Source organism: Chrysochloris asiatica, unplaced genomic scaffold (genome assembly GCF_000296735.1).
Source record: "Chrysochloris asiatica unplaced genomic scaffold, ChrAsi1.0 scaffold00313, whole genome shotgun sequence".
NCBI lineage: Eukaryota > Metazoa > Chordata > Mammalia > Afrosoricida > Chrysochloridae > Chrysochloris > Chrysochloris asiatica.
The window spans coordinates 2,403,015-2,421,256 of NW_006408831.1; the positions used below are offsets into that span (position 1 = coordinate 2,403,015).

An 18,242-nucleotide genomic window follows, 5' to 3' on the forward strand; every position below is an offset into this window, starting at 1 on the left:
GACAAGATGAAAACTATTCAGTGGGGACTCTTTCTTCCCTCCCCATACTCTTAAACTAAACTCCCTCTTGAAACCTTGTAAGCCAGTCACTTTTTGCCTTTATCGCCCCCTCATTATAGGTAGCCAGTGTCTAAGTTGCCCGTACCTATCTATCCTATGTACAGATGGGATAGCATTGATACTTGATGTGAAGACGCCTTCCCTCTCTGTTGGTATTTTGAGCTACTACATCCAGAAGTATAGGTCAAGTTCACCAAACTGTAGCATTTTACACTTGTTTCCTTTATAAAAAAAAATTTTTTTTAAACCTTCCTCTAGTCGAGTTCTGATTATCAAGCCATCAGGCTAGGTCAAATGGTACTATCTGCAGGTTTGGACGTTTTTGTGCGTCTCCATTCAATTCATGTAAGCTGGATGATTCACTTTCAGCTCTAACCCTGTGTGGCTATGTCCTTGTCCATGGATTCAGGAATCCCCATGTCCCACCACACTTTGGAAGGAACCAGCTCTTCCTCGTCTCTCTCTCATCTCCAGGTGAACAGCAGTTTATGGAACATGGTTGAAGTCAGTCCATTTCTTCATTGCTGCCTTTCCCCCACTTCCACTCACCAGTAGACCAATGTGGTCACCAGCAAGCTTATATGCCTGCTCATGTGTTCTGTTTGAGCTTCAGACTTGGAGGGCGGTTTGTCCTGAAGGGACCTGATTGCTTACCTTGATGGCTTCCTGGCAAACAACGTGCTTATTCTTCTAGTAGCCACTCATACTGCAATTTTTATTTTGTGTTTTTCCTACCAGTCTTTCTTTGAAGATGTATCTTCTGTTGCTGTAGCTGTTCCAGGCTGGTCTGCTTATCCTTTCTAGTGGGAATGTCCCACCTCAGAAGGCTCTGGATAGGGTTTTGGATTCCACCTAAGGTCCTATACACAGCAAAGGCTCCGCAAGAAGCCTATTTCACTGGGCAAGTTGTAGAACCCCTTTTAGGTATTCCAATCTGTTATAGGCTGAAGACAGGTTTACAAGCTTTCTGTAATCATATTTCCTGACATTCCTTTCTATCCCACTCAAGTGTCTATTTTATAATAGTAAGCAAGGGAAACTAATATTCATAAGACAGTCAAGCATCTTAATATTATTTCCCACTTCAGACTATGCCTTGATCCCTGTATCACAGAGCACTGTTGTTTCAATGTGTCACTATTTAGTGCTGTCCCATTTAGCCCATGCAGCCTATCTCAGTGTGCCCCTAGCTACCTTGTTATTCTGCCCCCTCCCTCTTCTTGTGTATTGCCCTCACCAACACCCAAATTATGATGTGTCTACCCCCTATCCCGTGTTCTACCGTCCCCTCCCTTTCACCGCACCCCCAACGGTAATCAACAAAGAATTTTTTCCCCCTTTTTATTACAGGTATCTTTTCTTAAGCTTTTACAATGATGGTCTTATGCAATATTTGCCCTTTTGTGACTGACTAATTTCACTCAGCATAACGTCGTCAAGTTTCATCCATGTTATGTGGTGGCTTACAGCTTCCTTGTTATTCTTCAAGGTGACATAATATTCCATTGTGTGTATGTACCCACATATGTTTATCTATTCTTCCATTGAATAGATGGAAGCACTTAGGTTGTCTCCATCTTTTTGCTGTTGTGAATAGTGCTGCTGTAAACATTGGTATGCATATATCTACTCACGTTATGGCTCATATTTCTTGTGGATATATACCAAGTAGCGGAATTGCTGGATCATATGGTATTTCTTTTTCCAACTTTCTGAGGAAGCACCATACTGTTTTCCAGAGTGGTTGGACCATTTTTCATTACCACCAGCAATGCAGGGATGTCCCAATCTCACCACATCTTCACCAGCATTTATTGTCCTCTGTAATTTTGAACTTCACTGTTATTGCTGGTGTGAGATGATATCTCATAGTTGTTTTGATTTGCATCTCTCTAATGGCTAGTGATCGTGAACATTTCTTCATATGTTTGTTGGCAATTGGCATATTTTTGCATTTTCAGATTATTTTAATATTTTCACTGATAAGAATAAAACTGCAATGAATAGCCATTACTTGGGGAGGGGGGGGGAATAAATGGCTAAAAGGAAAATTCCCGGGTTAAAAAGGATAAATATTTTGAAGATTCTTTAATATGAGGAAGCTTCACAATGTGGAAACTCCCATTGTGTTTTCATTCCATTTTTTTCATGAATCTTTTGAATCCCCCTCTTATATTTGAGTTCAGTTGCTTTCCTGAAATACTGTTCCAGTTGATATGTCTACCATCAGTATACAAGGATGATTATTTTTTTAAATCTTGTCTATGGGACATATTTTTCTTTTTTTTTTTTTAACATTTGCCAGTTTTATGGGTAAAATAGCATATTTTTTTATTTGAAATTTTTAACTACTGCTAAGACTTTAAAAATGTTTCTTGACTGTTTTGAGGCCATAATTACTCATTCAAGTCCTTTTTCCATATTAAGAAAAAAGTTTTTCTAATAATTGATAAGAACGTTTTATATATTAAAATACTGAGTTTGTTATCATCTAGCAAATATTTTCCTTTTCTGCATGACTGTTAATTTTGTTTCATGGTATATTTTAAATTTAAAATTTTTATTTTGTGAAATTCTTTCATTTTGTTAATGTATATATTTATAATTCTTTCTGTGTTCAGATATTTATGTATATTTTTTTCTAGTCCTCTAAATGTCTTACTTTTTGTGTTTCACTCTTTTTAATTATGTACCCTAACACTGTAAGATAGGACTGCTAACCACAAGGTTGACAGTTAAAACTCATCAGGCACTCCTTGGAAATATTACACAGGGTCACTGTGAGTTGGAATCTACTTGATGGCACTTAGCAACATCAGCCATAGATATAATAAAATTAATGCAACATAATTTTACAGTTTGAAAATAACAAGATCTGTATTTTTGTAACCACCAATTTGGGGGAAAAGTGTGAACTTGTGATTGAAATTGCATTTAATGTATATAAGTTTGGAGAGTGTTATTTATACCAATATGAGTCTTCATATCCATGAAACTGGTATGTCTCTCCATTGATTTAAGTCTTCTTTAATGACTTTCCATAAAGTATTAGAATTTTCATGAGTTTTTCTTAGGTTTGTTTCTAGGTGCCTTGTGTTTTTATACCTAAAAAATGGTACCTTTTTCATTTTGATTTCTGCTAGTTGTTAGTATATGGAATGTGGTTGACTTGTGGATATTAATCTTATATCCAATCAATTACATTGTTAAACTCTATTATGAAGTCTAATTATTTGTTGGTTTCTATATTAATGAGGAAGTTATCTGTGAATAATGGCATATTTTTCTTTCTCTCCAATCCTATGCCTTTACTTCTTTTTCTTATTGTATTGTACTGTTTCTAGTCACTGTTGAGTAAAAGTGGTGAAGTTGGTCATCATTGACTCATTCCCAATCTCAGAGGGAAAACTTTCTAAATGTTATCATTGAGTATGATGTTTATTGTAGGCTTAAAAAATAATCTTTATCAGAGTAAGATAATTCCCTTCATTTCCTAGTTAATTGTTGTTGTTGTTAAGTGCTATTGAATTGGCTCTGATTAATAGCAAACCTGAGTAGGGTTTCCAAGGAATGACTGGTGGGTTTGAACTTATGACCTTGTGGTTCAAACTGACCTTGCAGTCCAGTGCGTATCCTACACTACTGTCAGATATAGTCATATGTGTTGTTGTTAAGTGCTATCAAGTTGATTCCCACTCATAGTAACCCTGTATAGGGTTTCCGAGGAGTGACTAATAGTGAGTTTGGGCTGCCAGCCTTGCGGTTCAAACCAACCTTGTGGTTGAGTGCTTATCCTGCAGCACCACATCAGGACTCCATAGTCAGATAAGTTGTTGTTGTTGTTGTTGTTGTTAAGTGCCATAGAGTCAGTTCCAACCTAAAGCGGAATTTTGTTTAACATTTTCTACCACTCTATCCAGGACCTTCTAATGTGATCCTGTTCAGAGTAGTTGCTAGTGGTAACTGAATACTATGGGCTTAGTGTTTTCTTGGTGGTAATAATTTTAACAACTGATCAAATTAAGATACTGACTAAATGACTTATCATTTTAGGATTATTAAAATTTTACATTATTTCTAGAGTCTAATTTCTACCACCTATCAGTTTGTTGTACTATAGCGGATAGTGTGTTACTGTAATGCTGACGTTTAAAGTGGTATTTTAAATACCAGCAGGTTCATCCATGTGGACAGGTTTCAGCAGACCTTTCAGGCTAAGGTAGACTAGGAAGGAGAGGCAGACCACTTTTGAATGGTTGGCCACTGAGACCTTATGAATAGCAATGGAACATTGTCAGATATAGTGCCAGAATATTAGCTTCTCCCATTGGAAGGCACTCAACATATGTTTGTGGAAGAGCTGCCTCCTCAAAGTAGAGTTGACCTTAATGACATGAGAAGAATTAAGCTTTCAGGACCTTCATGCTTAATGGGGCACGATTCAAAATGAGAAGGAACAGCTGCAAACATCCATTAATAATTAGAACATGGAATATACAAAGTATGAATCTAGGAAAATTGAAAGTCATCAAAACCAAAATCTAATGCGTAAAGATTGCTACCCTAAGTATCAGTGATCTGAAATGGACTGGTATTGGCCATTTTCAGTGCGGCAATCATATGATTTATTATGCCAAGAATGAAAAATTAAGAGGAATGGCACCATGTTCATGATCAAAAAGACTATTTTAAGATCTGTCTTGAAGTACAACGTTGTCTGTGACAGGGTAATACCAATACGCCTATAAAGACTGGAGTCCTGGTGTGGCAATATAGGAAATGCACTCGACCACAAGGTCGGTCTGAGCTGCAAGGTCAGCAGTTCAAACTCACTTGCCACTCCTTGAAAACCCTTTACAGCATCATTATGGGTTGGAACTGACTGGACAGCACTTAAAATATCAACAAAATAAGGAAGACTAATCAATACCTTTATTATTCAAATTTACACACCAAGCGCTAAAGCTAATGATGATGAAATTGAAGAATTCTACCAACTTCTTCAGGTTGAAATTGATCAAACATTCAATCAAGCTGTATTGGCAATTACTGGTGATTGCAGTGCAAAGATTGGAAGCAAAGAGGAAGAATCGGTAGTTGGAAAATATGGCCTTGGTAATAATAATGATGTTGGAGATTTCATACTAGAATGTTGCAAGACCAACCACTTATTTATTGCACATACCTTTTTAAAACAACATAAATGGCGACCATATGCATGGACCTCACCAGATGGAATACACAGGAATCAAATCAGCTACCTCTGTAGAAAGAGAAGCTCAGTTATCATCAGTCAAAACAAGGCCACAAGCCAATTGTGAAAAAGACCATTAGTCACTCATATGCAATTTCAAGTTGAATATTAATAAAATTAAAACAAGTCCACAGAAGCCCAAATAAAATACCTGAATTAGAGACTATCTCATGAACAGATTTGATGCATTAGGTGTTGTGGGATGACATCAAGAACATCATATATGAAGAAAACAGAAGATCATTAACAAGACAGGAAAGAAAGAAAACACAAAAATGTGTGTCAGAAGAGACTCTGAAACTTGCTCTTGAACATGGTGGTGGTGGTGGGGCCATTGAGTTGATACTGACTCATAGTGAACCTATATACAACAGAAACACTGCCTGGTCCTGCACCAACCTCACAATCTTTGTTGCTACATTTGAGCACACTGCAGCAGCCACTGTGCCAATACATTTAGTTGGGGGTCTTCCTCTTTTTCTCCAACCCTCAACTTTGCCAAGCATGATCTCCTTCTTCAGGAACTGCTCCCTCCTGATAATATGTCTGACATGTGAGAGAGGAAGTCTGGCCATCCTGGCTTCCAAAGAACATTCTGGCTGTTCTTCTTCCAACACAGATTTGTTTTTTGGCAGTCAGTGGTACTTTTGATATTCTCCTCCAGCATCATAACGCAAATGCATCAGTTATTCTATGGTCTTCCTTATTCACTGTCCAACTTTCACATACATATAAGGTTATTGAAAATACCATGGCTTTGGTCAGGCACACATTACTTCTCAAACAGACATCTGTGCTCTTGAACATTTTATAGAGGTCTTGTACAGCAGATTTATGTAATGCAGTATGTTGTTTGATTTCTTGACTGTTGCTTCCATGAGTGTTGCTGGTGGATCTGAGCAAAATGAAGTCTTTTGCAGCTTCAATCTTTCCTCCATTTATCCTGATGTTATTTACTGGTCCAGTGGTGAGGATTTTTGTTTTCTTTATATTGAGGTGCAACCCATACCAAAGGCTGTGGTCTTTTTTTTTTTTTTTTTTTAGTTTTTATTGTGAACTGAGTGATAGTTTACATTGGAGAGCATCAGCTTTATATTCATCCTATCATATCATATTTTGTTTCATTGCAATGATTACAATCTCCTCTATGCATCATCATTCAACAGCATTTGCTTCCAATCCCTCTATTTGTTTTTTTATTTTTTATTTTTGGATGTACACTGAAGCACTTAGGAATATGTAACCATTCAGACAACCAAAGGGTATACCCTGCACACCAGACCCCTGGTTGCCTGCACACAGCCCCTCTCCCTACTTGAGACTAGAGTCCTTAGCCACTCCGTCTCTCTATGTCATTGTCTCTGTCTCCATCTCTGTTGTTGCTGCTTCTCTGGATAGGGACCCACACTCTGCTCTTCTCTCTTGATGGTCCCAGGGTCCTCCGCTCTTGGATTGCAAGATCAACCACTCCCCTCCTTTTGTTATAAAACATCTATCTTTACATTTGCAACATTCACAATCAGTCCTGATAACAATTATACACTATTGAACCACAAGTGTCTTATCCCTATCTCCTTTCACCAGTCCCGTCTAGACAGGTTGGAAACTACTCAGTGGAGATTCTACCTTCCCTTGTACCCTCTGAAACTAAACTCCCTCTTGAAAACTTGTAAGCCAGTCACTTCATGCCTTTGTAGTTCCCCCAACCCCTGGTCTTTGATCTCCATCAGTAAGTATTCTAAGTCCTTGCCCTTCTACCATTGGCAAGTAAGATTATATCATCTGCATATTGCAGGTTGCTAATGAATCTTCTTCCAATCCTTTTGCCACGTTTTTCTTCATATAATCCAGCTTCTTGGATTATGTGCTTAGCATACAAATTGAATAAGTATGATGGAAGGAATACAATCCTGGTGCACACCATTCCTAATTTTAAGCCATTGAATGTTCCCTTATTCTCTTCTAACAACTGCCTCTTATACTATGTACAGGTTCCTCATAAGCATAATTAAGTGTTCCAGAATACTCATACTCCTCAGTGTTACCCATAGTTTGTCACGATCCACACAACTGAAAGCCTTTGTGAAGTCAATAAAGCACAGGTAAATATCTTTCTGGTATACTCTGTTTTTAGCCAAGATCCATCTGACATAAGCAATATATCCCTCGTTCCATAGCCTCTTCTGAATCTGGATTAAACATCTGGAAATTCACTCTCAATGTACAGTTGCAGCCATTTTTTAATTATCTTTAGCCAAGTTTTACTTGCATGAGATATTCATGCTGTCTGATGATTTCTGCATACCATTGGGTCACCTCTCTTTGAAATGGGCACAAATATGTATCTCTTCCAGTCAGTTGGCCAGGTAGTTGTCTTCCAAATTTCTTTTGGAAGAAGTGAGTGCATAGATGAGTGAGTGACTCCAGTGCTTTATCAGTTTGTTGAAATTGAAATTTGTATTCCGCCAATTCCTGGAGCCTTCTTCTTTTATAATGCCTTCAGTGTACCTTGGACTTCTTCCTTCAGTATCATTGGCTCTTGATCATATGCTACCTCTTAAAATGAGTAAACATCGACCATTTATTTTTGGTACAGTGACGATGTGTATTCCTTCTACTTTTGATGCTTTCTCCATCATTCAGTATTTTGTCCATAGAATCCTTAAATATTTCAAGTCGATGCTTGAATTCTTTCTTTAGTTCCCTCAGTTTGAGAAATTTTTAGTATGATTCTGAAATGTATGCTACTGGTATTTTAAATACTATCAGGGTACACCCACAGTGGACAAGTTTCAGAAGAGCTTCAGACAAAGACAGACTAGGAAGAAGGAGAGACAGACTACTTCCGAATGTTTAGTCACTGAAAACCTTAAAAATAGCAGTGGAACACTGTCAGATAACACCAGAATATTGAATACTGAAACATGATGAAGACTACCAGAATACTGTCAAATGTAGTGCCAGAAGATGAGCCTCTCAATTTGGAAGGCACTCAAAAAGCGATGGGGAAGAGCTGCCTCCTCAAAGTAGAGTTCACCGTGATGACACAAATAGAGTCAAGCCTTTGGGACCTTCATTTTCTGATGGGGCACAACTCAAAACGAAGAAAATCACCTGTAAACATCCATTAATAATCAGAAAATAAAATGTACAAAGTATGAATCTAGGAAAATTGGAAATTGTAAAAAATGAAATGGAATGCATAAACATCAGTAACCTAGGCATTAGTGGGCTGAAATGGAATGGTATTGGCTATTTTGAATCTGACAACCACATGGTTTACTATGCTGGGAATGACAAATAGAAGAAGAATGGCATTGCATTCATCATAAAAAAAGAACTTACCAAGATCTATCTTGAAGTATAATGCTATCTGTGATAGTATAATACCCATATGCCTACAAGGAAGCCCAGTTTATACCCCTATTATTCAAATTTACGCACCAACCACTAAAGCCAGTAAGGATGAAATAGAAGAATTCTACCAACTTCTTCAGACTGAAATCGATCAAACGTGCAATCAAGATGTATTGGCAATTACTAGTGATTGGAATGCAAAGGTTGGAAACAAAGAGGAAGGATCAGTTGGAAAATATGGCCTTTGTGATAGAAACAATGCTGGAGATCACATGATAGAATTTTGCAAGACCAATGACTTCTTCATTGCAAATACCTTTTTTAAACAATATACAAGATGACTATACACATGGGCCTCAGCAGATGGGATATACAGAAGTAAAATTGACTACATCTGTGAAAAGAGACAGTGGAAAAGCTCCATATCATAAGCCAAAACAAAGCCAGGGACAGACTGCAAAACAGATCATCAGTTGCTCATATGGAAATTCAGACTGAAGCTGAAGAAAATTAGAACAAGTCTACAAGAGCCAAAATATGACCTTAAATATATCCCACCTGAATTTAGAGATCATCTGACAAACAGATTTGATGCATTTAGTCACTAAAGACTGAAGACCGTAGAGTTGTGGGATGACATCAAGAACATCATACAGGAAAAAAGTAAAAGGTCATGAAGAAGACAAGAAAGAAGGAGAAGAGTAAAATGGATGTCAGAAGAGACTCTGAAAGTTGCTCTCCAGTTTAGAAATGCTAAAGCAAATGGAAGAAATGAGGAGGTAAAAGAGCTGAATAGAATATTTCAAAGGGCAGCTCAGGAAGACAAAGTCAAATGTTATAACTAAATATGCAAAGACCTGGAATTAGAAACCATAAGGGAAGAACATGCTGAGCTCTTGAACATAGAGAAGCTTAATCAACTGGAAGAAATAATCAAGTAAAAGATCTGAACAGAAATTTTCAAAGGCCAGCTTAAGAAGACAGAGTATTACAGTGAACTGTGCAAAGGCTTAGAGTTAGAAAATCAAAATTAAAGAACATGTTCAACATTTCTCAAATTGAAACAACTGAAGTAAAAATTGAAATCTTGGATTGCAATATTGAAGTGTTGTTGTTGTTGTTAAGTTCTGTGGCTTCAGATCTTTGTGGGAGCAGAAAGCCTCATTTTCTTCTGCTGAGTGGCTGGTGAGCTCGAACTGCAAACTTTTTGGTTCTCAGTCCAGTGCTTATTGTGTGGATCCACCACAGTCCTGTTAAGGAATTATATAGTGAAAATACTGAATGATGAATGACACAGGAAGCATCAAAAGAAGATGGAAGGAATATACAGAGTGACTGTACCAAAAAGAACTGGTCATTGCTCAACCATTTTAAAAGGTAGCATATGATCAAGAACCAATGATATTGAAGGAAGAAATTCAAGCTTTACTGAAGGCATGGGCAAAAAAACAAAGCTCCAGGAACTAAAGAAATGCAAATTGAAATATTTCAACAAACTGATTCAACACTCACTTGCCTGTACCAACTAATTTGAAAGACAGCTACCTGGTCAACCGATTAGTATTGGTAGTCTTTTAAAAATTAACCATGCTGGTAGTCACTCCTTGGAAACCCTATACAGGGTCGCTATGAGTTGGAACTGACTCCAAGGCACTTAACAACAAGGAGGAGGAATGTGAGTGGGAACCGACTCCATGGCACTTAACAACACAACTGTCAGAATATATCATTATTTTTTAAATTTTATCTGTCACTAAATACTTTAAAACAGTTGCTTCTGGTATTTCTTCCAGTTTTCTGATTGTTTATGGCAGAAAGATTATTCCAACGTCTAGTCCTCTATTCAGCTGGACATGGCAGTCACTCAATGAACAATTTCAAAGTTTATTTTTTATAATGTTTCAACAATGTATTTAAAAATGGTTTCTTTAAAAAATAAACGCATATAGCATGTTTAGTTCTCTTTAGAGAGGGGTTCCATTGAGATTTCTAGTCAGAAATCAATGCTTTAGTATGTGGTAGGAGTTCAAAACTAAACCAAACCCACTGCCATCGAGTTGATTCTGACTCATAATTCTTAAATTGAGTTAACCAGTATTCTCAGTATCATGTGTTGAAATAGCAACTCATGCCCACTGTCTTAGTTATCAGTTTACAAAAAGTAGAATGTGAGATAAAGACTATGTGAAGACAGTTTACTTGGAAAGTGATTCCAGGGTACAGAAATGAGGAACTGTATACTTTGTGCTTGTTCCCTTTTCAAGATAGTAGTTATTATCTTGAAAGAGAAAATTTGTTTTCTTTCTTTTCTTGATTGGCTTTGAATGATCTCTTTTCCATGGAAATGTCATGGGTGTATATTTGAGAATGTGTCATTTGTTACTCTCACATATGATGACAACTTCATTGGGTAAGTAACCTCGCAGTCACACTTTTTCTTTCAAAATGCTGTAGACATTGCTCATCGTCTTGGGCATCTATTATTGCAGAAAAATAATCTCAATCCTGTCTGATTTCCTTACTTTAAAGGTATCCAGTTTTTCTTCCCCCATCTGGATAGCTATAGTGTTCTGTCTTAGGCACTTATAATTTTAAACCAAAACTATTCTTTTTTTTTTTTTTCAGCATTCACAGTTCATTGTTGTTTTTTTAATCCTGTATTTTTAAATTTTCTCTAAATTGACTTTAGTCTTTTGTGGGACATGAGTCCCACTTACATGTGTGAATCTTGGATATTTGTTGTCCTTTCTATATCTCTTCTGTCCCTTTCTCTGTTATTTTTTGACCCTGTTCCTTACATTCTTAGATGGGTTCTGTTTCAATTATTTGATTTTTGACAGAATTGATTTTACTTCTCTTTAATTCTTCCAAGGATATTCCAAAATACAGTATGGGAAAACTCTTTCCTGCTTTCTATAGACCTTCAGCCTCTTTATTATAGAACTCTGTCTTTTTACCATTTTACCTTTTACTCTTCTTACACAAATTTTCATTTGATTGTATTAACTTCACCGTTTACTCATTTTCTTCGGTTTTCTTCCGAAATTGTTTTCATAGATTCTTCATCTCTATCTCTGTATGATATGTCAATCTCCATTTATGTATAACATTTTCATATTTTGTGTATTTTCATATGTTCCATGTTAGTATTCTGTTTACTGATGTTTGAGGCAAACTGATTTATTTTCTCAAAAGACACTAGAGATGGATTTTCACTGGATGTTGTTGTTGATATGCGACGTGGAGTCGGTTCTGACTCAGCGACCCTGTACATGGTTTCCGAGGCTGTAAATCTTTATAGGAGCCGAAAGCCTCATCTTTCTCCCACAAAACAGCTGGTAGTTTCGAACTGCTGACTGTGAGATTAGCAGCCTATTTCACTGGATACTGTTAGACTAATCTTAAGAATACTGTTAGAATGGTCTTAAATATGAAAGCAAGAGGACTGGAAAGGTATATAAATCGAGAAGCCTGTGGATGAAGAGATACTAGTGTGGCGTAGTGGGCAGGCCTAGTATGGGAACGTAGTCTTTAGGTGGTCTCTGTATTTGATGACACCATTGATCTAGAGCCAGTTTGGGGATCTCTTGTGAGTATCTTGGCCTCTCTTTCAGGAATGAAGTGAGTGTGCCCAATTTCTTGGTGCTATTGTACCACACATTAGGGTAAACCCTCTACTATAGGCTATCCATCTGGTATGCTGGGGATGCTCGTGAGTTTTCTAACATATACAATTCTTAATACTCTTGCCCCATCATAATTGACCATGTTTTTCACTGGGAAGCTTCCTTCCTGTTATGTGACTTATCTTTATTTCCAAATTAGGAATGTTAGTAAAAGTTTGTATCTCCTCCACTTACTTCCTGGCGGCACCATTTGGGTTCTTCAGGAAAGCTTTCGTGGTGGTAGTGGTTGTGTGCAGTGGAGTCGGTTCTGACTCATAGCTACCCTGTACAGGGTTTCCGAGGCTATAAATATTTACAGGAGCAGAAAGCCTCACCTTTCTCCTATGGAACAGCTGGTAGTTTTGAACTGCTGACCTTGAGGCTCGCAGTCTGATTCGTAACCACTATGCTACCAGAGCTCCTTTCCATCAGCTTTAGCATCTCCCTTTAATATGTGAGGGGTATTAGACGCCTGTGCTAGTTGCCCTTTTTCCTGTTGTGAAGTGCCATGGAATCGGTTCCAACTCATAGTGACACGGTATAGGGTTTCTGAGGAGTGGCTGGTGAGCTTGAAGTGCGTGCAAACCAACCTTACAGTCCAGTGCATTAACCCGCAGTGCCACACCAGGATTGCACTCTTTCCTAGATGCCTCCAAATCCACATTTTTAAACAAAGTAAATATATTATTGCCATTAAGTTCCGTGGAGTTGGTTCTGACTAATAATGACCTTAATAGGGTTTCTGAGGAGCAGCTGGTATGTTTGAACCACCAACCTTATGGTTTATAGTCCAGTACTTATCCACAGTGCCACACCCAAGGCCAATACATGATTGGTGGTGGTGGTGGTGGTTGTGTGCTGTGGAGTTGGTTCCGACTTATAGTGACCCTGTAAAAGACTTCCAAGGCTGTAAATCTTTACGGGATCAGAAAGCTTCATCATTCTCCCACAGAGCAACTGGTAGATTCGAACTATGGACCTTGCAGTTTGCAGCCCAATTCATAATCCACCATGCTACCAGGGCTCCTTAAGACATGATTAAGGAGAATAGAAAGAAATCGTATGTAAGGGGCATAAAGAAAGGAATAAATAAAGGAAATTTGTTGGCAATTCCTTGCGTTGTAGGCACTATCTAGGCATCCTCCCCACCACTACCCCACCCCTGTCTTACTTTTTCTTCAGAGCACATATCACCATCTGGCATAATTATATTTTAATTCTGTATTTGTTCATCTACCTCTCCCCATGAAAACAGAAACTACACAAGGGCAGGCATTTTTGTCTTTTGTTTCATTACTATACTTAGACATCTAGAACAATGGCACAACAAAAAGTAGTAATTGAATAAATGTCCTTCTTAAAAAAAAATAACAGGAAAGACTTGAAAAGATCTGCAAGGAGTGGCTAGATGTCATAAAGTACTTGATTTATAAAAGGGAATGTTTATTTATAAGACATAGGAAGCTTGGATTAGACTTCATTGATGTCAAGTTTAAGAGCAACTAGAATCCATCCTTAACTAGAGGGTCCTTAATTTGCACTGGCTTAAATAGAAAGTCACGATTATTTGGACTACTTGTAAAAATTCACTTCCGAGCCATTCTTTTCTATCGTGTTGTAAAAACTCTTTCCAGAAAACTATTTGGTGCTTTTCTGACTTTTAGTTCCTTTCTCATAAAGAAAAAATAGTTATAAAAGAAAAAGAAACTAAGCTCCAATACTTTGTTCCCTATAATCTTTGACTGAAACTTAAGAATAATTTAGAGTATAAACATATTTCATTTTAAAAGATATTAGGATGGGATCTGGGTTTCTTCTTTTATAGGTTACAGTATAGTAGTTTATTTCTACCTGTAAACAACTAATATTATTAAAAAGTAAATGTTAGAGACTGAAAAAATATCCAAACCTTGCCTTTTTTTCTAATTTCAACATATTTTCAAGTTTTTGTTTTGTTTTGTTTTGTTTAACTTGCCACAAATTGTAAAGAGCAGCATTTACCCTACATATTGAGCACAAATAAACACACATTCTTTTAAAATGAAAATATTGACAGTGGAAACTAAATTAGGGAAGAAAGGAAAGAGATGTACATAAATCACCAGACACTTGGAAGAGCATGTAAGCAAATCTAAGAACTATGTGTTTTTCATAATTTCACATTTTCTCTTTAAAAGAATCACTTTCCAAATTGTTGATGGCTTGGCAGCTGCAAAAATGACATCAACTCTTCCATTGTGCAGTATCTGCTTTCTTTTAGATAACTTGATGGCACTTCATCAAGTTTTGATGATTCAGCTGAATGAAAAACCAACTGGGTTTGAATTGAAATCTCCCTAACTGCTAAAACAAATATATTCCTGCCCTTGGGCCTGCTTTTGAGTACTCCTGAAAAGTTATATTACCCATACCAAACAAAAAAACACCAAAGTCTTGTTACAGTCAAATCAGTTTCAACTCAGAATGATCCTATAGAACAGAGTAAAACTTCCCCATAGGCTACATCTGTCTCCCACAGAGCAACTAGTGGGTTTGAACTGCTGACCTTCCAGTTAGCAGCCAAATACTTTACTGTACCACCAAGGCTCCATATTGCCCATGTTGTTGTTGTTGGTGTTAAGAACTGTTGAGTTGGTTCCAACCCATAGCGACCCTGTTTATGGTTTCCAAGCAGTGGCTGGTGAGTTTGAATCACCAACTTTGTGGTTCAAGCCTGACCCTGTCCCTGAGGTATATGGAGCCTCCTCACCACTTGTCATTGTGAGCTGATTCTGCATCCCTCAGAGAGTCTGTATTCTCTTCTCTCCTCTCAAAATAAAGCATAATCGTGTCTATAGTTTCCGAAAATCTGGAAAATGATCTAGTCACATCTTACATTCAGAAGGAAGATGGTAGAATTTAATGCTCTAGGTGTGGCTCTGTAGGATAAGCACTGAACTTCTGATAACATGATCGGTGGTCAAACCCACCAACTGCTCTTTGGAAATCCTATACAAGGTCATTCATTATGAGTCAGAACTGACTAGGTGGCACTTAATAATAGCAACAAAATTCTAATAATGCAAAGAAGAAAACCTGTATTACTTGTTTTTATTCATAAATGTGTGGCTTTATTTAATTTATTTTTTTTTAGTATCTTAAGAAGAACCTGTACATAGACCAAGAGGCAATTGTTAGAATAGAACAATGGGATAATGAATGATTTCAAATCATGAAAGTTGTGCACCAGAGTTGTATCCTTTCATCATACTTATTCAGTCTGTATGCTGAGCAAATAATCTGAGAAGCTGGATTATATGAAGAAGAATGTGACATCAGATTTGGAGGAAGACTCATTAACAACCTGCAATATGCAGATGATATAACATTGCGTATTGGAAGTGAAAAGGACTCAAAATACTTACTGATGAAGATAAAAGATTACATCTGGATGGTACCTTGATGCTAAAAAAAAAAATTCCTCAACACTGAACCAATAAATCCCCATCATGATAAGTGGAGAAAAGATTGAAGTTGTCAAAGAGTTCATTTTACTTGGATCCACAATCAACTCCCATGGAAGCAGTAGTCAAGAAATCAAACAACGTATTGCACTAGGCAAATATGCTGCATAAGACCTCTTTAAAGTGTTCAAGAGCAATGATATCAGTTTGAGGACTAAGGTGTACCTGACCCAATCCATGCATATGGATTTTCAATATGCATATGGCCCCATGCCCATGCAGCCCACTGTTGGGCCCTGGTATTGCACTATAGCATAAGCACTGGACTGATAACTGAAGGTCAGGAGTTCAAACCCACCAGTTTCTCTCTGAAACCCTATACAGGGTTGCTATGAGTCAGAATTGACTCTAAGGCACATGAAAACAACATATACATGTGAAAGTTGGACAGTTAATAAGGTAGACAGTGGAAGAATCTATGCATTTGAATGATGGTATGGGAAGAACATTTAAATTACCACAGGCTGCCAGAAGAACAAATAAATCTATGTTGGAAGAAGTATAGTCAGAAAATACTTCTTAGAAGCCAGGATGGCGAGACTTTGTCTCTCATACTTTGGACAGAGTATCTAGAGAGACTAGTCCCTGAAGAAGAACATCATCCTTTGTACAGTGGAGGGTCAGCAAAAAGCAGGAAGACCCCAACTAGATGGATTGACATGGGCTTAAATGTAACAACACCTGAGGATGGCTCAGGACTGGGCAATGCTTCATTCTGTTGTGCATAGAGTTGCTATGAATCTAAACCTACTTGACAGTACCTAACAACACAACGAGACTCACTACATAGTGCTTTACAGTGTTTAGAGATTAGAACTAACACACATGTAATTGGTAAGGGGGGGCGGGGAAGCAGGATATAAAACTGTATACTCTGTGTCATTTCAATCATGTATAAATATATGTTGTTGTTAAGTGCCATCGAGTCACTTCCCAGGAGCAGCTGGTGATTTTGAACCGCCAACCTTGTGGTTCAAACTGACCTTGCAGTCTAGCACATTAACCTGCAGTGCCATACCAGAACTCTGCACAAATGTATAAACATACAAAACAACCAAGATTAGAAATAATGGACCAAAATGTTATGTTTAATAGTAAGATGATGGTTTCTCTTTTCCTTTCCACTCTATCCCATATTCAGATTTTCTAGAAGTATATTAGGCACATAACAACAACAACAACAACAAGAAGTATATTTACCAGAAAACAGTGAACAAGGAACAAAGCATCACTGTGACCAGGATGAAAGTCTCCTAAGCCTGTAACTCCTTCCGCCAAAAGTGTTGAAATCTCTCGGGGCCTTGGGACTGTAGCTAATTGTTTGGTGTTTTATATGTAGTATAGATCTGTGTACTGCATCTGTGACAGTAATGAATTGTTAGAAGGTCTCGGTAAAGACCAAGCCCATCAATTCTTCTAAAATCTGTATTTGATTAATTCTCTAAAGGTCCAGGTCAAAGTTATTTCTCAAACCTTATTATTTTAATAAAGAAGCCCACAGTTTCCAGGTTTGTCAGAAAATTCATTATCACTACGAAACAGCAAAAGGTCACAAAATGTCTCCTTCTACAATCAAATAGCATATAAGAAAAATCTCTTTTTCACAACAATTCATTATCCCAGCAGAACCAAGAGAAACCCCCTGACATTTCAGATCCGTTTGCTTCAGGGGAAATAAATGTTCCATAGATCATGGTGAAAAATGACAAATTAATGAAAAACAAATATACTGCTGCAGTATGCCCAGCCATGCCAGGCCAAACACAAGTCCAAGTCAGCTTTTAATCCTAGGTCTTTCCAACCCTGAAGAGTGACAGTTTCCATAATGGCCTCAGCACTTTAGTTACAGAAAGCTGTACACACACCAAAGAAATACAAATTAAAGAAACATGCGGTGGAAAAACAGAGGGAGATATACTATCATTTCATGCATATTTTACTGTAGTGGGAAAGTCATTGCTGGCAAAGCCTTATTGAAATCTTGAGCTAATAAGTAAAAGCATTCTAGAAGGTATTCACCCGCCTCCTCATAATGCTTTATACAGAATTTTAACTTTAACTGAAGCTAGCAGTACTCAATTATCCCACATCCCCAGAATTCCTTCCTTTAGCTCTGTCTCATTCTCACCACCTTCTTCTTCACCCCTAAACCTCATCAAGGAGTAATTCACATATGTTTTCTTCATGTCTTTGATTTCCATTTATTTAAGAACCATTTTAACACCAAGCAATTGTATGGATTAGCACTGGACTGATAACTGCAAGGTCGGCAGTTCAAACCCACCAGCCGCTATACAGGGTTGTTATGAGTCAGAACCAACTCGATGGCACTTAACACCCACAGCTACAATGCTTGGTTACTTTTCATTCTTTTTTTGTAAATGCAAGCAATACAGGTAGAGC

General features: G+C 37.5%; 1 protein-coding gene across 1 annotated transcript in view; it reads left to right on the plus strand.

Moving 5' to 3' along the window:
* Window positions 1–18,242, plus strand: part of ARSB (arylsulfatase B) — a 256,033-nt gene that overhangs the window by 171,475 nt on the left and 66,316 nt on the right. The window lies entirely within an intron of this gene.